Raw genomic sequence first — 18,251 nt, forward strand, 5'->3', positions numbered from 1 at the left:
CATGAAGTGATGTCGAAGGCTCAGGTAACCAAAATCGCCGAACAGCCACTTTCGTATGGTGGATGCTTTGTGCTGGAAGCAGCCTAGCTATGAAAACAGCTATGGACACAGAGTACCGTCGAAAACTGCGTGCTGACACAGAACGCTACGTAGTGGGCGGATAGTGCGTGACACGATAACATTTGCACTTCACACGGTCGAAATTCTGTCACACAACTCAAGCAGCTGTTTCAGCATTCACATACACTGGTGTTCAGCACAGCGCATGTTGTAGGTGCCGGATTAAGAAACCTCTTTGAGAATATGGTCCAGATCGGATGCTGCAACTAGCAAGTGCGGCAAGACCTCAGTAGGTGGCGGGGTGCAGGCCTGCTTCCATGTGCGGCCTGTTGGTCTAGGGGTATGATTCCTGCTTTGGGTGCAGGAGGTCCCGGGTTCAAATCCCGGACAGGCCCTACTTTTCACTTTCGCGACAACCAAGCACTACGATAAACTTGCGATTCTCTGAAAGTAAGCCATGCAACAGGACAAACTGCATGTCGGGCCACCGGCCCATCAGACTCTCAGGTGCGTCTTGCGGAAAGCAATCTACGTGCCAGGATTAAGCCGTCTTCGCTTACTTATATCTATACGTAAAGACTGGCACGTACAACGATTCTATTAGTTTCCCAGGAACTAGTACATCGCATGCAAGTTTGTTAAATGCATGCGCATGCAGCACACAAAAGGGTGAGATGTCTTTCCTGCTGGGAGAAACAGCTGAGGTCGTCTTCTCGCAGTTGAACCCCTTACGACCCGTTATTAATCCTAGTAGCAAAAGCATAAGCATTTGCAGCGTTCCCCATTCACGTGTGGACTGCAATTAACAATTTGCATTACATGATCGTAGCTAAAATTCTGCATATACAATTCCAACTACCGGCTCGTACTCATTTCTAGAAACGATCGCAAAACACAGCGCCAGGTTCCACCGAGACTCGAACTCGGATCGCTGGATTCAAAGCCCAGAGTGCTAACCATTACACCATGGAACCGGATGCCTGCAGCGGTCTTAAATTCAGTAGCATCATGTAATTAAGCAGATAAGATGCGATGTTATTACATGTAGCGTCCTCAGGAAGTGTTTGCGTGGCAAATGAACCAACCAAGTAGGCTGGAAGTGGAAGGAGCACCTTCGAATGTAGCGAGAATTCTTGCCAGTATTCGTACATGAAGTGATGTCGAAGGCTCAGGTAACCAAAATCGCCGAACAGCCACTTTCGTATGGTGGATGCTTTGTGCTGGAAGCAGCCTAGCTATGAAAACAGCTATGGACACAGAGTACCGTCGAAAACTGCGTGCTGACACAGATCGCTACGTAGTGGGCGGATAGTGCGTGACACGATAACATTTGCACTTCACACGGTCGAAATTCTGTCACACAACTCAAGCAGCTGTTTCAGCATTCACATACACTGGTGTTCAGCACAGCGCATGTTGTAGGTGCCGGATTAAGAAACCTCTTTGAGAATATGGTCCAGATCGGATGCTGCAACTAGCAAGTGCGGCAAGATCTCAGTAGGTGGCGGGGTGCAGACCTGCTTCCACGTGCGGCCTGTTGGTCTAGGGGTATGATTCCTGCTTTGGGTGCAGGAGGTCCCGGGTTCAAATCCCGGACAGGCCCTACTTTTCACTTTCGCGACAACCAAGCACTACGATAAACTTGCGATTCTCTGAAAGTAAGCCATGCAACAGGACAAACTGCATGTCGGGCCACCGGCCCATCAGACTCTCAGGTGCGTCTTGCGGAAAGCAATCTACGTGCCAGGATTAAGCCGTCTTCGCTTACTTATATCTATACGTAAAGACTGGCACGTACAACGATTCTATTAGTTTCCCAGGAACTAGTACATCGCATGCAAGTTTGTTAAATGCATGCGCATGCAGCACACAAAAGGGTGAGATGTCTTTCCTGCTGGGAGAAACAGCTGAGGTCGTCTTCTCGCAGTTGAACCCCTTACGACCCGTTATTAATCCTAGTAGCAAAAGCATAAGCATTTGCAGCGTTCCCCATTCACGTGTGGACTGCAATTAACAATTTGCATTACATGATCGTAGCTAAAGTTCTGCATATACAATTCCAACTACCGGCTCGTACTCATTTCTAGAAACGATCGCAAAACACAGCGCCAGGTTCCACCGAGACTCGAACTCGGATCGCTGGATTCAAAGTCCAGAGTGCTAACCATTACACCATGGAACCGGATGCCTGCAGCGGTCTTAAATTCAGGAGCATCATGTAATTAAGCAGATAAGATGCGATGTTATTACATGTAGCGTCCTCAGGAAGTGTTTGCGTGGCAAATGAACCAACCAAGTAGGCTGGAAGTGGAAGGAGCACCTTCGAATGTAGCGAGAATTCTTGCCAGTATTCGTACATGAAGTGATGTCGAAGGCTCAGGTAACCAAAATCGCCGAACAGCCACTTTCGTATGGTGGATGCTTTGTGCTGGAAGCAGCCTAGCTATGAAAACAGCTATGGACACAGAGTACCGTCGAAAACTGCGTGCTGACACAGAACGCTACGTAGTGGGCGGATAGTGCGTGACACGATAACATTTGCACTTCACACGGTCGAAATTCTGTCACACAACTCAAGCAGCTGTTTCAGCATTCACATACACTGGTGTTCAGCACAGCGCATGTTGTACGTGCCGGATTAAGAAACCTCTTTGAGAATATGGTCCAGATCGGATGCTGCAACTAGCAAGTGCGGCAAGATCTCAGTAGGTGGCGGGGTGCAGACCTGCTTCCACGTGCGGCCTGTTGGTCTAGGGGTATGATTCCTGCTTTGGGTGCAGGAGGTCCCGGGTTCAAATCCCGGACAGGCCCTACTTTTCACTTTCGCGACAACCAAGCACTACGATAAACTTGCGATTCTCTGAAAGTAAGCCATGCAACAGGACAAACTGCATGTCGGGCCACCGGCCCATCAGACTCTCAGGTGCGTCTTGCGGAAAGCAATCTACGTGCCAGGATTAAGCCGTCTTCGCTTACTTATATCTATACGTAAAGACTGGCACGTACAACGATTCTATTAGTTTCCCAGGAACTAGTACATCGCATGCAAGTTTGTTAAATGCATGCGCATGCAGCACACAAAAGGGTGAGATGTCTTTCCTGCTGGGAGAAACAGCTGAGGTCGTCTTCTCGCAGTTGAACCCCTTACGACCCGTTATTAATCCTAGTAGCAAAAGCATAAGCATTTGCAGCGTTCCCCATTCACGTGTGGACTGCAATTAACAATTTGCATTACATGATCGTAGCTAAAGTTCTGCATATACAATTCCAACTACCGGCTCGTACTCATTTCTAGAAACGATCGCAAAACACAGCGCCAGGTTCCACCGAGACTCGAACTCGGATCGCTGGATTCAAAGTCCAGAGTGCTAACCATTACACCATGGAACCGGATGCCTGCAGCGGTCTTAAATTCAGTAGCATCATGTAATTAAGCAGATAAGATGCGATGTTATTACATGTAGCGTCCTCAGGAAGTGTTTGCGTGGCAAATGAACCAACCAAGTAGGCTGGAAGTGGAAGGAGCACCTTCGAATGTAGCGAGAATTCTTGCCAGTATTCGTACATGAAGTGATGTCGAAGGCTCAGGTAACCAAAATCGCCGAACAGCCACTTTCGTATGGTGGATGCTTTGTGCTGGAAGCAGCCTAGCTATGAAAACAGCTATGGACACAGAGTACCGTCGAAAACTGCGTGCTGACACAGAACGCTACGTAGTGGGCGGATAGTGCGTGACACGATAACATTTGCACTTCACACGGTCGAAATTCTGTCACACAACTCAAGCAGCTGTTTCAGCATTCACATACACTGGTGTTCAGCACAGCGCATGTTGTACGTGCCGGATTAAGAAACCTCTTTGAGAATATGGTCCAGATCGGATGCTGCAACTAGCAAGTGCGGCAAGACCTCAGTAGGTGGCGGGGTGCAGGCCTGCTTCCATGTGCGGCCTGTTGGTCTAGGAGTATGATTCCTGCTTTGGGTGCAGGAGGTCCCGGGTTCAAATCCCGGACAGGCCCTACTTTTCACTTTCGCGACAACCAAGCACTACGATAAACTTGCGATTCTCTGAAAGTAAGCCATGCAACAGGACAAACTGCATGTCGGGCCACCGGCCCATCAGACTCTCAGGTGCGTCTTGCGGAAAGCAATCTACGTGCCAGGATTAAGCCGTCTTCGCTTACTTATATCTATACGTAAAGACTGGCACGTACAACGATTCTATTAGTTTCCCAGGAACTAGTACATCGCATGCAAGTTTGTTAAATGCATGCGCATGCAGCACACAAAAGGGTGAGATGTCTTTCCTGCTGGGAGAAACAGCTGAGGTCGTCTTCTCGCAGTTGAACCCCTTACGACCCGTTATTAATCCTAGTAGCAAAAGCATAAGCATTTGCAGCGTTCCCCATTCACGTGTGGACTGCAATTAACAATTTGCATTACATGATCGTAGCTAAAATTCTGCATATACAATTCCAACTACCGGCTCGTACTCATTTCTAGAAACGATCGCAAAACACAGCGCCAGGTTCCACCGAGACTCGAACTCGGATCGCTGGATTCAAAGCCCAGAGTGCTAACCATTACACCATGGAACCGGATGCCTGCAGCGGTCTTAAATTCAGTAGCATCATGTAATTAAGCAGATAAGATGCGATGTTATTACATGTAGCGTCCTCAGGAAGTGTTTGCGTGGCAAATGAACCAACCAAGTAGGCTGGAAGTGGAAGGAGCACCTTCGAATGTAGCGAGAATTCTTGCCAGTATTCGTACATGAAGTGATGTCGAAGGCTCAGGTAACCAAAATCGCCGAACAGCCACTTTCGTATGGTGGATGCTTTGTGCTGGAAGCAGCCTAGCTATGAAAACAGCTATGGACACAGAGTACCGTCGAAAACTGCGTGCTGACACAGATCGCTACGTAGTGGGCGGATAGTGCGTGACACGATAACATTTGCACTTCACACGGTCGAAATTCTGTCACACAACTCAAGCAGCTGTTTCAGCATTCACATACACTGGTGTTCAGCACAGCGCATGTTGTAGGTGCCGGATTAAGAAACCTCTTTGAGAATATGGTCCAGATCGGATGCTGCAACTAGCAAGTGCGGCAAGATCTCAGTAGGTGGCGGGGTGCAGACCTGCTTCCACGTGCGGCCTGTTGGTCTAGGGGTATGATTCCTGCTTTGGGTGCAGGAGGTCCCGGGTTCAAATCCCGGACAGGCCCTACTTTTCACTTTCGCGACAACCAAGCACTACGATAAACTTGCGATTCTCTGAAAGTAAGCCATGCAACAGGACAAACTGCATGTCGGGCCACCGGCCCATCAGACTCTCAGGTGCGTCTTGCGGAAAGCAATCTACGTGCCAGGATTAAGCCGTCTTCGCTTACTTATATCTATACGTAAAGACTGGCACGTACAACGATTCTATTAGTTTCCCAGGAACTAGTACATCGCATGCAAGTTTGTTAAATGCATGCGCATGCAGCACACAAAAGGGTGAGATGTCTTTCCTGCTGGGAGAAACAGCTGAGGTCGTCTTCTCGCAGTTGAACCCCTTACGACCCGTTATTAATCCTAGTAGCAAAAGCATAAGCATTTGCAGCGTTCCCCATTCACGTGTGGACAGCAATTAACAATTTGCATTACATGATCGTAGCTAAAATTCTGCATATACAATTCCAACTACCGGCTCGTACTCATTTCTAGAAACGATCGCAAAACACAGCGCCAGGTTCCACCGAGACTCGCACTCGGATCGCTGGATTCAAAGTCCAGAGTGCTAACCATTACACCATGGAACCGGATGCCTGCAGCGGTCTTAAATTCAGTAGCATCATGTAATTAAGCAGATAAGATGCGATGTTATTACATGTAGCGTCCTCAGGAAGTGTTTGCGTGGCAAATGAACCAACCAAGTAGGCTGGAAGTGGAAGGAGCACCTTCGAATGTAGCGAGAATTCTTGCCAGTATTCGTACATGAAGTGATGTCGATGGCTCAGGTAACCAAAATCGCCGAACAGCCACTTTCGTATGGTGGATGCTTTGTGCTGGAAGCAGCCTAGCTATGAAAACAGCTATGGACACAGAGTACCGTCGAAAACTGCGTGCTGACACAGAACGCTACGTAGTGGGCGGATAGTGCGTGACACGATAACATTTGCACTTCACACGGTCGAAATTCTGTCACACAACTCAAGCAGCTGTTTCAGCATTCACATACACTGGTGTTCAGCACAGCGCATGTAGTAGGTGCCGGATTAAGAAACCTCTTTGAGAATATGGTCCAGATCGGATGCTGCAACTAGCAAGTGCGGCAAGACCTCAGTAGGTGGCGGGGTGCAGACCTGCTTCCATGTGCGGCCTGTTGGTCTAGGGGTATGATTCCTGCTTTGGGTGCAGGAGGTCCCGGGTTCAAATCCCGGACAGGCCCTACTTTTCACTTTCGCGACAACCAAGCACTACGATAAACTTGCGATTCTCTGAAAGTAAGCCATGCAACAGGACAAACTGCATGTCGGGCCACCGGCCCATCAGACTCTCAGGTGCGTCTTGCGGAAAGCAATCTACGTGCCAGGATTAAGCCGTCTTCGCTTACTTATATCTATACGTAAAGACTGGCACGTACAACGATTCTATTAGTTTCCCAGGAACTAGTACATCGCATGCAAGTTTGTTAAATGCATGCGCATGCAGCACACAAAAGGGTGAGATGTCTTTCCTGCTGGGAGAAACAGCTGAGGTCGTCTTCTCGCAGTTGAACCCCTTACGACCCGTTATTAATCCTAGTAGCAAAAGCATAAGCATTTGCAGCGTTCCCCATTCACGTGTGGACTGCAATTAACAATTTGCATTACATGATCGTAGCTAAAATTCTGCATATACAATTCCAACTACCGGCTCGTACTCATTTCTAGAAACGATCGCAAAACACAGCGCCAGGTTCCACCGAGACTCGCACTCGGATCGCTGGATTCAAAGTCCAGAGTGCTAACCATTACACCATGGAACCGGATGCCTGCAGCGGTCTTAAATTCAGTAGCATCATGTAATTAAGCAGATAAGATGCGATGTTATTACATGTAGCGTCCTCAGGAAGTGTTTGCGTGGCAAATGAACCAACCAAGTAGGCTGGAAGTGGAAGGAGCACCTTCGAATGTAGCGAGAATTCTTGCCAGTATTCGTACATGAAGTGATGTCGAAGGCTCAGGTAACCAAAATCGCCGAACAGCCACTTTCGTATGGTGGATGCTTTGTGCTGGAAGCAGCCTAGCTATGAAAACAGCTATGGACACAGAGTACCGTCGAAAACTGCGTGCTGACACAGAACGCTACGTAGTGGGCGGATAGTGCGTGACACGATAACATTTGCACTTCACACGGTCGAAATTCTGTCACACAACTCAAGCAGCTGTTTCAGCATTCACATACACTGGTGTTCAGCACAGCGCATGTTGTAGGTGCCGGATTAAGAAACCTCTTTGAGAATATGGTCCAGATCGGATGCTGCAACTAGCAAGTGCGGCAAGACCTCAGTAGGTGGCGGGGTGCAGGCCAGCTTCCATGTGCGGCCTGTTGGTCTAGGGGTATGATTCCTGCTTTGGGTGCAGGAGGTCCCGGGTTCAAATCCCGGACAGGCCCTACTTTTCACTTTCGCGACAACCAAGCACTACGATAAACTTGCGATTCTCTGAAAGTAAGCCATGCAACAGGACAAACTGCATGTCGGGCCACCGGCCCATCAGACTCTCAGGTGCGTCTTGCGGAAAGCAATCTACGTGCCAGGATTAAGCCGTCTTCGCTTACTTATATCTATACGTAAAGACTGGCACGTACAACGATTCTATTAGTTTCCCAGGAACTAGTACATCGCATGCAAGTTTGTTAAATGCATGCGCATGCAGCACACAAAAGGGTGAGATGTCTTTCCTGCTGGGAGAAACAGCTGAGGTCGTCTTCTCGCAGTTGAACCCCTTACGACCCGTTATTAATCCTAGTAGCAAAAGCATAAGCATTTGCAGCGTTCCCCATTCACGTGTGGACTGCAATTAACAATTTGCATTACATGATCGTAGCTAAAATTCTGCATATACAATTCCAACTACCGGCTCGTACTCATTTCTAGAAACGATCGCAAAACACAGCGCCAGGTTCCACCGAGACTCGAACTCGGATCGCTGGATTCAAAGTCCAGAGTGCTAACCATTACACCATGGAACCGGATGCCTGCAGCGGTCTTAAATTCAGTAGCATCATGTAATTAAGCAGATAAGATGCGATGTTATTACATGTAGCGTCCTCAGGAAGTGTTTGCGTGGCAAATGAACCAACCAAGTAGGCTGGAAGTGGAAGGAGCACCTTCGAATGTAGCGAGAATTCTTGCCAGTATTCGTACATGAAGTGATGTCGAAGGCTCAGGTAACCAAAATCGCCGAACAGCCACTTTCGTATGGTGGATGCTTTGTGCTGGAAGCAGCCTAGCTATGAAAACAGCTATGGACACAGAGTACCGTCGAAAACTGCGTGCTGACACAGAACGCTACGTAGTGGGCGGATAGTGCGTGACACGATAACATTTGCACTTCACACGGTCGAAATTCTGTCACACAACTCAAGCAGCTGTTTCAGCATTCACATACACTGGTGTTCAGCACAGCGCATGTTGTACGTGCCGGATTAAGAAACCTCTTTGAGAATATGGTCCAGATCGGATGCTGCAACTAGCAAGTGCGGCAAGACCTCAGTAGGTGGCGGGGTGCAGGCCTGCTTCCATGTGCGGCCTGTTGGTCTAGGGGTATGATTCCTGCTTTGGGTGCAGGAGGTCCCGGGTTCAAATCCCGGACAGGCCCTACTTTTCACTTTCGCGACAACCAAGCACTACGATAAACTTGCGATTCTCTGAAAGTAAGCCATGCAACAGGACAAACTGCATGTCGGGCCACCGGCCCATCAGACTCTCAGGTGCGTCTTGCGGAAAGCAATCTACGTGCCAGGATTAAGCCGTCTTCGCTTACTTATATCTATACGTAAAGACTGGCACGTACAACGATTCTATTAGTTTCCCAGGAACTAGTACATCGCATGCAAGTTTGTTAAATGCATGCGCATGCAGCACACAAAAGGGTGAGATGTCTTTCCTGCTGGGAGAAACAGCTGAGGTCGTCTTCTCGCAGTTGAACCCCTTACGACCCGTTATTAATCCTAGTAGCAAAAGCATAAGCATTTGCAGCGTTCCCCATTCACGTGTGGACTGCAATTAACAATTTGCATTACATGATCGTAGCTAAAATTCTGCATATACAATTCCAACTACCGGCTCGTACTCATTTCTAGAAACGATCGCAAAACACAGCGCCAGGTTCCACCGAGACTCGAACTCGGATCGCTGGATTCAATGTCCAGAGTGCTAACCATTACACCATGGAACCGGATGCCTGCAGCGGTCTTAAATTCAGTAGCATCATGTAATTAAGCAGATAAGATGCGATGTTATTACATGTAGCGTCCTCAGGAAGTGTTTGCGTGGCAAATGAACCAACCAAGTAGGCTGGAAGTGGAAGGAGCACCTTCGAATGTAGCGAGAATTCTTGCCAGTATTCGTACATGAAGTGATGTCGAAGGCTCAGGTAACCAAAATCGCCGAACAGCCACTTTCGTATGGTGGATGCTTTGTGCTGGAAGCAGCCTAGCTATGAAAACAGCTATGGACACAGAGTACCGTCGAAAACTGCGTGCTGACACAGATCGCTACGTAGTGGGCGGATAGTGCGTGACACGATAACATTTGCACTTCACACGGTCGAAATTCTGTCACACAACTCAAGCAGCTGTTTCAGCATTCACATACACTGGTGTTCAGCACAGCGCATGTTGTAGGTGCCGGATTAAGAAACCTCTTTGAGAATATGGTCCAGATCGGATGCTGCAACTAGCAAGTGCGGCAAGATCTCAGTAGGTGGCGGGGTGCAGACCTACTTCCACGTGCGGCCTGTTGGTCTAGGGGTATGATTCCTGCTTTGGGTGCAGGAGGTCCCGGGTTCAAATCCCGGACAGGCCCTACTTTTCACTTTCGCGACAACCAAGCACTACGATAAACTTGCGATTCTCTGAAAGTAAGCCATGCAACAGGACAAACTGCATGTCGGGCCACCGGCCCATCAGACTCTCAGGTGCGTCTTGCGGAAAGCAATCTACGTGCCAGGATTAAGCCGTCTTCGCTTACTTATATCTATACGTAAAGACTGGCACGTACAACGATTCTATTAGTTTCCCAGGAACTAGTACATCGCATGCAAGTTTGTTAAATGCATGCGCATGCAGCACACAAAAGGGTGAGATGTCTTTCCTGCTGGGAGAAACAGCTGAGGTCGTCTTCTCGCAGTTGAACCCCTTACGACCCGTTATTAATCCTAGTAGCAAAAGCATAAGCATTTGCAGCGTTCCCCATTCACGTGTGGACTGCAATTAACAATTTGCATTACATGATCGTAGCTAAAATTCTGCATATACAATTCCAACTACCGGCTCGTACTCATTTCTAGAAACGATCGCAAAACACAGCGCCAGGTTCCACCGAGACTCGCACTCGGATCGCTGGATTCAAAGTCCAGAGTGCTAACCATTACACCATGGAACCGGATGCCTGCAGCGGTCTTAAATTCAGTAGCATCATGTAATTAAGCAGATAAGATGCGATGTTATTACATGTAGCGTCCTCAGGAAGTGTTTGCGTGGCAAATGAACCAACCAAGTAGGCTGGAAGTGGAAGGAGCACCTTCGAATGTAGCGAGAATTCTTGCCAGTATTCGTACATGAAGTGATGTCGAAGGCTCAGGTAACCAAAATCGCCGAACAGCCACTTTCGTATGGTGGATGCTTTGTGCTGGAAGCAGCCTAGCTATGAAAACAGCTATGGACACAGAGTACCGTCGAAAACTGCGTGCTGACACAGAACGCTACGTAGTGGGCGGATAGTGCGTGACACGATAACATTTGCACTTCACACGGTCGAAATTCTGTCACACAACTCAAGCAGCTGTTTCAGCATTCACATACACTGGTGTTCAGCACAGCGCATGTTGTAGGTGCCGGATTAAGAAACCTCTTTGAGAATATGGTCCAGATCGGATGCTGCAACTAGCAAGTGCGGCAAGACCTCAGTAGGTGGCGGGGTGCAGGCCTGCTTCCATGTGCGGCCTGTTGGTCTAGGGGTATGATTCCTGCTTTGGGTGCAGGAGGTCCCGGGTTCAAATCCCGGACAGGCCCTACTTTTCACTTTCGCGACAACCAAGCACTACGATAAACTTGCGATTCTCTGAAAGTAAGCCATGCAACAGGACAAACTGCATGTCGGGCCACCGGCCCATCAGACTCTCAGGTGCGTCTTGCGGAAAGCAATCTACGTGCCAGGATTAAGCCGTCTTCGCTTACTTATATCTATACGTAAAGACTGGCACGTACAACGATTCTATTAGTTTCCCAGGAACTAGTACATCGCATGCAAGTTTGTTAAATGCATGCGCATGCAGCACACAAAAGGGTGAGATGTCTTTCCTGCTGGGAGAAACAGCTGAGGTCGTCTTCTCGCAGTTGAACCCCTTACGACCCGTTATTAATCCTAGTAGCAAAAGCATAAGCATTTGCAGCGTTCCCCATTCACGTGTGGACTGCAATTAACAATTTGCATTACATGATCGTAGCTAAAATTCTGCATATACAATTCCAACTACCGGCTCGTACTCATTTCTAGAAACGATCGCAAAACACAGCGCCAGGTTCCACCGAGACTCGAACTCGGATCGCTGGATTCAAAGTCCAGAGTGCTAACCATTACACCATGGAACCGGATGCCTGCAGCGGTCTTAAATTCAGTAGCATCATGTAATTAAGCAGATAAGATGCGATGTTATTACATGTAGCGTCCTCAGGAAGTGTTTGCGTGGCAAATGAACCAACCAAGTAGGCTGGAAGTGGAAGGAGCACCTTCGAATGTAGCGAGAATTCTTGCCAGTATTCGTACATGAAGTGATGTCGAAGGCTCAGGTAACCAAAATCGCCGAACAGCCACTTTCGTATGGTGGATGCTTTGTGCTGGAAGCAGCCTAGCTATGAAAACAGCTATGGACACAGAGTACCGTCGAAAACTGCGTGCTGACACAGATCGCTACGTAGTGGGCGGATAGTGCGTGACACGATAACATTTGCACTTCACACGGTCGAAATTCTGTCACACAACTCAAGCAGCTGTTTCAGCATTCACATACACTGGTGTTCAGCACAGCGCATGTTGTAGGTGCCGGATTAAGAAACCTCTTTGAGAATATGGTCCAGATCGGATGCTGCAACTAGCAAGTGCGGCAAGATCTCAGTAGGTGGCGGGGTGCAGACCTACTTCCACGTGCGGCCTGTTGGTCTAGGGGTATGATTCCTGCTTTGGGTGCAGGAGGTCCCGGGTTCAAATCCCGGACAGGCCCTACTTTTCACTTTCGCGACAACCAAGCACTACGATAAACTTGCGATTCTCTGAAAGTAAGCCATGCAACAGGACAAACTGCATGTCGGGCCACCGGCCCATCAGACTCTCAGGTGCGTCTTGCGGAAAGCAATCTACGTGCCAGGATTAAGCCGTCTTCGCTTACTTATATCTATACGTAAAGACTGGCACGTACAACGATTCTATTAGTTTCCCAGGAACTAGTACATCGCATGCAAGTTTGTTAAATGCATGCGCATGCAGCACACAAAAGGGTGAGATGTCTTTCCTGCTGGGAGAAACAGCTGAGGTCGTCTTCTCGCAGTTGAACCCCTTACGACCCGTTATTAATCCTAGTAGCAAAAGCATAAGCATTTGCAGCGTTCCCCATTCACGTGTGGACTGCAATTAACAATTTGCATTACATGATCGTAGCTAAAATTCTGCATATACAATTCCAACTACCGGCTCGTACTCATTTCTAGAAACGATCGCAAAACACAGCGCCAGGTTCCACCGAGACTCGCACTCGGATCGCTGGATTCAAAGTCCAGAGTGCTAACCATTACACCATGGAACCGGATGCCTGCAGCGGTCTTAAATTCAGTAGCATCATGTAATTAAGCAGATAAGATGCGATGTTATTACATGTAGCGTCCTCAGGAAGTGTTTGCGTGGCAAATGAACCAACCAAGTAGGCTGGAAGTGGAAGGAGCACCTTCGAATGTAGCGAGAATTCTTGCCAGTATTCGTACATGAAGTGATGTCGAAGGCTCAGGTAACCAAAATCGCCGAACAGCCACTTTCGTATGGTGGATGCTTTGTGCTGGAAGCAGCCTAGCTATGAAAACAGCTATGGACACAGAGTACCGTCGAAAACTGCGTGCTGACACAGAACGCTACGTAGTGGGCGGATAGTGCGTGACACGATAACATTTGCACTTCACACGGTCGAAATTCTGTCACACAACTCAAGCAGCTGTTTCAGCATTCACATACACTGGTGTTCAGCACAGCGCATGTTGTAGGTGCCGGATTAAGAAACCTCTTTGAGAATATGGTCCAGATCGGATGCTGCAACTAGCAAGTGCGGCAAGACCTCAGTAGGTGGCGGGGTGCAGGTCTGCTTCCATGTGCGGCCTGTTGGTCTAGGGGTATGATTCCTGCTTTGGGTGCAGGAGGTCCCGGGTTCAAATCCCGGACAGGCCCTACTTTTCACTTTCGCGACAACCAAGCACTACGATAAACTTGCGATTCTCTGAAAGTAAGCCATGCAACAGGACAAACTGCATGTCGGGCCACCGGCCCATCAGACTCTCAGGTGCGTCTTGCGGAAAGCAATCTACGTGCCAGGATTAAGCCGTCTTCGCTTACTTATATCTATACGTAAAGACTGGCACGTACAACGATTCTATTAGTTTCCCAGGAACTAGTACATCGCATGCAAGTTTGTTAAATGCATGCGCATGCAGCACACAAAAGGGTGAGATGTCTTTCCTGCTGGGAGAAACAGCTGAGGTCGTCTTCTCGCAGTTGAACCCCTTACGACCCGTTATTAATCCTAGTAGCAAAAGCATAAGCATTTGCAGCGTTCCCCATTCACGTGTGGACTGCAATTAACAATTTGCATTACATGATCGTAGCTAAAATTCTGCATATACAATTCCAACTACCGGCTCGTACTCATTTCTAGAAACGATCGCAAAACACAGCGCCAGGTTCCACCGAGACTCGAACTCGGATCGCTGGATTCAAAGTCCAGAGTGCTAACCATTACACCATGGAACCGGATGCCTGCAGCGGTCTTAAATTCAGTAGCATCATGTAATTAAGCAGATAAGATGCGATGTTATTACATGTAGCGTCCTCAGGAAGTGTTTGCGTGGCAAATGAACCAACCAAGTAGGCTGGAAGTGGAAGGAGCACCTTCGAATGTAGCGAGAATTCTTGCCAGTATTCGTACATGAAGTGATGTCGAAGGCTCAGGTAACCAAAATCGCCGAACAGCCACTTTCGTATGGTGGATGCTTTGTGCTGGAAGCAGCCTAGCTATGAAAACAGCTATGGACACAGAGTACCGTCGAAAACTGCGTGCTGACACAGAACGCTACGTAGTGGGCGGATAGTGCGTGACACGATAACATTTGCACTTCACACGGTCGAAATTCTGTCACACAACTCAAGCAGCTGTTTCAGCATTCACATACACTGGTGTTCAGCACAGCGCATGTTGTACGTGCCGGATTAAGAAACCTCTTTGAGAATATGGTCCAGATCGGATGCTGCAACTAGCAAGTGCGGCAAGACCTCAGTAGGTGGCGGGGTGCAGGCCTGCTTCCATGTGCGGCCTGTTGGTCTAGGGGTATGATTCCTGCTTTGGGTGCAGGAGGTCCCGGGTTCAAATCCCGGACAGGCCCTACTTTTCACTTTCGCGACAACCAAGCACTACGATAAACTTGCGATTCTCTGAAAGTAAGCCATGCAACAGGACAAACTGCATGTCGGGCCACCGGCCCATCAGACTCTCAGGTGCGTCTTGCGGAAAGCAATCTACGTGCCAGGATTAAGCCGTCTTCGCTTACTTATATCTATACGTAAAGACTGGCACGTACAACGATTCTATTAGTTTCCCAGGAACTAGTACATCGCATGCAAGTTTGTTAAATGCATGCGCATGCAGCACACAAAAGGGTGAGATGTCTTTCCTGCTGGGAGAAACAGCTGAGGTCGTCTTCTCGCAGTTGAACCCCTTACGACCCGTTATTAATCCTAGTAGCAAAAGCATAAGCATTTGCAGCGTTCCCCATTCACGTGTGGACTGCAATTAACAATTTGCATTACATGATCGTAGCTAAAATTCTGCATATACAATTCCAACTACCGGCTCGTACTCATTTCTAGAAACGATCGCAAAACACAGCGCCAGGTTCCACCGAGACTCGAACTCGGATCGCTGGATTCAAAGCCCAGAGTGCTAACCATTACACCATGGAACCGGATGCCTGCAGCGGTCTTAAATTCAGTAGCATCATGTAATTAAGCAGATAAGATGCGATGTTATTACATGTAGCGTCCTCAGGAAGTGTTTGCGTGGCAAATGAACCAACCAAGTAGGCTGGAAGTGGAAGGAGCACCTTCGAATGTAGCGAGAATTCTTGCCAGTATTCGTACATGAAGTGATGTCGAAGGCTCAGGTAACCAAAATCGCCGAACAGCCACTTTCGTATGGTGGATGCTTTGTGCTGGAAGCAGCCTAGCTATGAAAACAGCTATGGACACAGAGTACCGTCGAAAACTGCGTGCTGACACAGATCGCTACGTAGTGGGCGGATAGTGCGTGACACGATAACATTTGCACTTCACACGGTCGAAATTCTGTCACACAACTCAAGCAGCTGTTTCAGCATTCACATACACTGGTGTTCAGCACAGCGCATGTTGTAGGTGCCGGATTAAGAAACCTCTTTGAGAATATGGTCCAGATCGGATGCTGCAACTAGCAAGTGCGGCAAGATCTCAGTAGGTGGCGGGGTGCAGACCTGCTTCCACGTGCGGCCTGTTGGTCTAGGGGTATGATTCCTGCTTTGGGTGCAGGAGGTCCCGGGTTCAAATCCCGGACAGGCCCTACTTTTCACTTTCGCGACAACCAAGCACTACGATAAACTTGCGATTCTCTGAAAGTAAGCCATGCAACAGGACAAACTGCATGTCGGGCCACCGGCCCATCAGACTCTCAGGTGCGTCTTGCGGAAAGCAATCTACGTGCCAGGATTAAGCCGTCTTCGCTTACTTATATCTATACGTAAAGACTGGCACGTACAACGATTCTATTAGTTTCCCAGGAACTAGTACATCGCATGCAAGTTTGTTAAATGCATGCGCATGCAGCACACAAAAGGGTGAGATGTCTTTCCTGCTGGGAGAAACAGCTGAGGTCGTCTTCTCGCAGTTGAACCCCTTACGACCCGTTATTAATCCTAGTAGCAAAAGCATAAGCATTTGCAGCGTTCCCCATTCACGTGTGGACTGCAATTAACAATTTGCATTACATGATCGTAGCTAAAATTCTGCATATACAATTCCAACTACCGGCTCGTACTCATTTCTAGAAACGATCGCAAAACACAGCGCCAGGTTCCACCGAGACTCGCACTCGGATCGCTGGATTCAAAGTCCAGAGTGCTAACCATTACACCATGGAACCGGATGCCTGCAGCGGTCTTAAATTCAGTAGCATCATGTAATTAAGCAGATAAGATGCGATGTTATTACATGTAGCGTCCTCAGGAAGTGTTTGCGTGGCAAATGAACCAACCAAGTAGGCTGGAAGTGGAAGGAGCACCTTCGAATGTAGCGAGAATTCTTGCCAGTATTCGTACATGAAGTGATGTCGAAGGCTCAGGTAACCAAAATCGCCGAACAGCCACTTTCGTATGGTGGATGCTTTGTGCTGGAAGCAGCCTAGCTATGAAAACAGCTATGGACACAGAGTACCGTCGAAAACTGCGTGCTGACACAGAACGCTACGTAGTGGGCGGATAGTGCGTGACACGATAACATTTGCACTTCACACGGTCGAAATTCTGTCACACAACTCAAGCAGCTGTTTCAGCATTCACATACACTGGTGTTCAGCACAGCGCATGTTGTAGGTGCCGGATTAAGAAACCTCTTTGAGAATATGGTCCAGATCGGATGCTGCAACTAGCAAGTGCGGCAAGACCTCAGTAGGTGGCGGGGTGCAGACCTGCTTCCATGTGCGGCCTGTTGGTCTAGGGGTATGATTCCTGCTTTGGGTGCAGGAGGTCCCGGGTTCAAATCCCGGACAGGCCCTACTTTTCACTTTCGCGACAACCAAGCACTACGATAAACTTGCGATTCTCTGAAAGTAAGCCATGCAACAGGACAAACTGCATGTCGGGCCACCGGCCCATCAGACTCTCAGGTGCGTCTTGCGGAAAGCAATCTACGTGCCAGGATTAAGCCGTCTTCGCTTACTTATATCTATACGTAAAGACTGGCACGTACAACGATTCTATTAGTTTCCCAGGAACTAGTACATCGCATGCAAGTTTGTTAAATGCATGCGCATGCAGCACACAAAAGGGTGAGATGTCTTTCCTGCTGGGAGAAACAGCTGAGGTCGTCTTCTCGCAGTTGAACCCCTTACGACCCGTTATTAATCCTAGTAGCAAAAGCATAAGCATTTGCAGCGTTCCCCATTCACGTGTGGACTGCAATTAAAAAAAATTCTGCAAATACAATTCCAACTACCGGCTCGTACTCATTTCTAGAAACGATCGCAAAACACAGCGCCAGGTTCCACCGAGACTCGAACTCGGATCGCTGGATTCAAAGTCCAGAGTGCTAACCATTACACCATGGAACCGGATGCCTGCAGCGGTCTTAAATTCAGTAGCATCATGTAATTAAGCAGATAAGATGCGATGTTATTACATGTAGCGTCCTCAGGAAGTGTTTGCGTGGCAAATGAACCAACCAAGTAGGCTGGAAGTGGAAGGAGCACCTTCGAATGTAGCGAGAATTCTTGCCAGTATTCGTACATGAAGTGATGTCGAAGGCTCAGGTAACCAAAATCGCCGAACAGCCACTTTCGTATGGTGGATGCTTTGTGCTGGAAGCAGCCTAGCTATGAAAACAGCTATGGACACAGAGTACCGTCGAAAACTGCGTGCTGACACAGAACGCTACGTAGT

General features: G+C 48.4%; 30 non-coding genes across 30 annotated transcripts; 15 read left to right on the forward strand and 15 right to left on the reverse strand.

Annotated features, from left to right (window-relative positions):
• Positions 1 to 383: 383 nt before the first annotated feature.
• Positions 384 to 455, forward strand: Trnap-ugg (transfer RNA proline (anticodon UGG)). Its single transcript has one exon. It is a non-coding gene; the product is annotated as a tRNA-Pro (tRNA).
• A 507-nt stretch (positions 456 to 962) lies between these two features.
• On the reverse strand, positions 963 to 1,034 carry Trnaq-uug (transfer RNA glutamine (anticodon UUG)). Its single transcript has one exon. It is a non-coding gene; the product is annotated as a tRNA-Gln (tRNA).
• Positions 1,035 to 1,591: 557 nt separating this feature from the next.
• Trnap-ugg (transfer RNA proline (anticodon UGG)) lies at positions 1,592 to 1,663 on the forward strand. Its single transcript has one exon. It is a non-coding gene; the product is annotated as a tRNA-Pro (tRNA).
• A 507-nt stretch (positions 1,664 to 2,170) lies between these two features.
• On the reverse strand, positions 2,171 to 2,242 carry Trnaq-uug (transfer RNA glutamine (anticodon UUG)). Its single transcript has one exon. It is a non-coding gene; the product is annotated as a tRNA-Gln (tRNA).
• Positions 2,243 to 2,799: 557 nt separating this feature from the next.
• Trnap-ugg (transfer RNA proline (anticodon UGG)) lies at positions 2,800 to 2,871 on the forward strand. The gene has a single exon. It is a non-coding gene; the product is annotated as a tRNA-Pro (tRNA).
• Positions 2,872 to 3,378: 507 nt separating this feature from the next.
• Positions 3,379 to 3,450, reverse strand: Trnaq-uug (transfer RNA glutamine (anticodon UUG)). Its single transcript has one exon. It is a non-coding gene; the product is annotated as a tRNA-Gln (tRNA).
• Positions 3,451 to 4,007: 557 nt separating this feature from the next.
• On the forward strand, positions 4,008 to 4,079 carry Trnap-ugg (transfer RNA proline (anticodon UGG)). The gene has a single exon. It is a non-coding gene; the product is annotated as a tRNA-Pro (tRNA).
• A 507-nt stretch (positions 4,080 to 4,586) lies between these two features.
• On the reverse strand, positions 4,587 to 4,658 carry Trnaq-uug (transfer RNA glutamine (anticodon UUG)). The gene has a single exon. It is a non-coding gene; the product is annotated as a tRNA-Gln (tRNA).
• Positions 4,659 to 5,215: 557 nt separating this feature from the next.
• On the forward strand, positions 5,216 to 5,287 carry Trnap-ugg (transfer RNA proline (anticodon UGG)). Its single transcript has one exon. It is a non-coding gene; the product is annotated as a tRNA-Pro (tRNA).
• Positions 5,288 to 5,794: 507 nt separating this feature from the next.
• On the reverse strand, positions 5,795 to 5,866 carry Trnaq-uug (transfer RNA glutamine (anticodon UUG)). The gene has a single exon. It is a non-coding gene; the product is annotated as a tRNA-Gln (tRNA).
• A 557-nt stretch (positions 5,867 to 6,423) lies between these two features.
• On the forward strand, positions 6,424 to 6,495 carry Trnap-ugg (transfer RNA proline (anticodon UGG)). The gene has a single exon. It is a non-coding gene; the product is annotated as a tRNA-Pro (tRNA).
• A 507-nt stretch (positions 6,496 to 7,002) lies between these two features.
• Trnaq-uug (transfer RNA glutamine (anticodon UUG)) lies at positions 7,003 to 7,074 on the reverse strand. Its single transcript has one exon. It is a non-coding gene; the product is annotated as a tRNA-Gln (tRNA).
• Positions 7,075 to 7,631: 557 nt separating this feature from the next.
• Positions 7,632 to 7,703, forward strand: Trnap-ugg (transfer RNA proline (anticodon UGG)). The gene has a single exon. It is a non-coding gene; the product is annotated as a tRNA-Pro (tRNA).
• A 507-nt stretch (positions 7,704 to 8,210) lies between these two features.
• On the reverse strand, positions 8,211 to 8,282 carry Trnaq-uug (transfer RNA glutamine (anticodon UUG)). The gene has a single exon. It is a non-coding gene; the product is annotated as a tRNA-Gln (tRNA).
• A 557-nt stretch (positions 8,283 to 8,839) lies between these two features.
• Trnap-ugg (transfer RNA proline (anticodon UGG)) lies at positions 8,840 to 8,911 on the forward strand. Its single transcript has one exon. It is a non-coding gene; the product is annotated as a tRNA-Pro (tRNA).
• Positions 8,912 to 9,418: 507 nt separating this feature from the next.
• On the reverse strand, positions 9,419 to 9,490 carry Trnaq-uug (transfer RNA glutamine (anticodon UUG)). The gene has a single exon. It is a non-coding gene; the product is annotated as a tRNA-Gln (tRNA).
• A 557-nt stretch (positions 9,491 to 10,047) lies between these two features.
• Positions 10,048 to 10,119, forward strand: Trnap-ugg (transfer RNA proline (anticodon UGG)). The gene has a single exon. It is a non-coding gene; the product is annotated as a tRNA-Pro (tRNA).
• Positions 10,120 to 10,626: 507 nt separating this feature from the next.
• Trnaq-uug (transfer RNA glutamine (anticodon UUG)) lies at positions 10,627 to 10,698 on the reverse strand. The gene has a single exon. It is a non-coding gene; the product is annotated as a tRNA-Gln (tRNA).
• Positions 10,699 to 11,255: 557 nt separating this feature from the next.
• Trnap-ugg (transfer RNA proline (anticodon UGG)) lies at positions 11,256 to 11,327 on the forward strand. The gene has a single exon. It is a non-coding gene; the product is annotated as a tRNA-Pro (tRNA).
• Positions 11,328 to 11,834: 507 nt separating this feature from the next.
• Positions 11,835 to 11,906, reverse strand: Trnaq-uug (transfer RNA glutamine (anticodon UUG)). Its single transcript has one exon. It is a non-coding gene; the product is annotated as a tRNA-Gln (tRNA).
• A 557-nt stretch (positions 11,907 to 12,463) lies between these two features.
• Positions 12,464 to 12,535, forward strand: Trnap-ugg (transfer RNA proline (anticodon UGG)). The gene has a single exon. It is a non-coding gene; the product is annotated as a tRNA-Pro (tRNA).
• Positions 12,536 to 13,042: 507 nt separating this feature from the next.
• Positions 13,043 to 13,114, reverse strand: Trnaq-uug (transfer RNA glutamine (anticodon UUG)). The gene has a single exon. It is a non-coding gene; the product is annotated as a tRNA-Gln (tRNA).
• A 557-nt stretch (positions 13,115 to 13,671) lies between these two features.
• Trnap-ugg (transfer RNA proline (anticodon UGG)) lies at positions 13,672 to 13,743 on the forward strand. The gene has a single exon. It is a non-coding gene; the product is annotated as a tRNA-Pro (tRNA).
• A 507-nt stretch (positions 13,744 to 14,250) lies between these two features.
• Positions 14,251 to 14,322, reverse strand: Trnaq-uug (transfer RNA glutamine (anticodon UUG)). The gene has a single exon. It is a non-coding gene; the product is annotated as a tRNA-Gln (tRNA).
• Positions 14,323 to 14,879: 557 nt separating this feature from the next.
• Positions 14,880 to 14,951, forward strand: Trnap-ugg (transfer RNA proline (anticodon UGG)). The gene has a single exon. It is a non-coding gene; the product is annotated as a tRNA-Pro (tRNA).
• A 507-nt stretch (positions 14,952 to 15,458) lies between these two features.
• Positions 15,459 to 15,530, reverse strand: Trnaq-uug (transfer RNA glutamine (anticodon UUG)). Its single transcript has one exon. It is a non-coding gene; the product is annotated as a tRNA-Gln (tRNA).
• A 557-nt stretch (positions 15,531 to 16,087) lies between these two features.
• Trnap-ugg (transfer RNA proline (anticodon UGG)) lies at positions 16,088 to 16,159 on the forward strand. The gene has a single exon. It is a non-coding gene; the product is annotated as a tRNA-Pro (tRNA).
• A 507-nt stretch (positions 16,160 to 16,666) lies between these two features.
• Positions 16,667 to 16,738, reverse strand: Trnaq-uug (transfer RNA glutamine (anticodon UUG)). Its single transcript has one exon. It is a non-coding gene; the product is annotated as a tRNA-Gln (tRNA).
• Positions 16,739 to 17,295: 557 nt separating this feature from the next.
• On the forward strand, positions 17,296 to 17,367 carry Trnap-ugg (transfer RNA proline (anticodon UGG)). The gene has a single exon. It is a non-coding gene; the product is annotated as a tRNA-Pro (tRNA).
• A 484-nt stretch (positions 17,368 to 17,851) lies between these two features.
• Positions 17,852 to 17,923, reverse strand: Trnaq-uug (transfer RNA glutamine (anticodon UUG)). The gene has a single exon. It is a non-coding gene; the product is annotated as a tRNA-Gln (tRNA).
• Between the last annotated feature and the right edge of the window lie 328 nt (positions 17,924 to 18,251).

This window comes from Schistocerca nitens, chromosome 2 (genome assembly GCF_023898315.1).
Source record: "Schistocerca nitens isolate TAMUIC-IGC-003100 chromosome 2, iqSchNite1.1, whole genome shotgun sequence".
NCBI lineage: Eukaryota > Metazoa > Arthropoda > Insecta > Orthoptera > Acrididae > Schistocerca > Schistocerca nitens.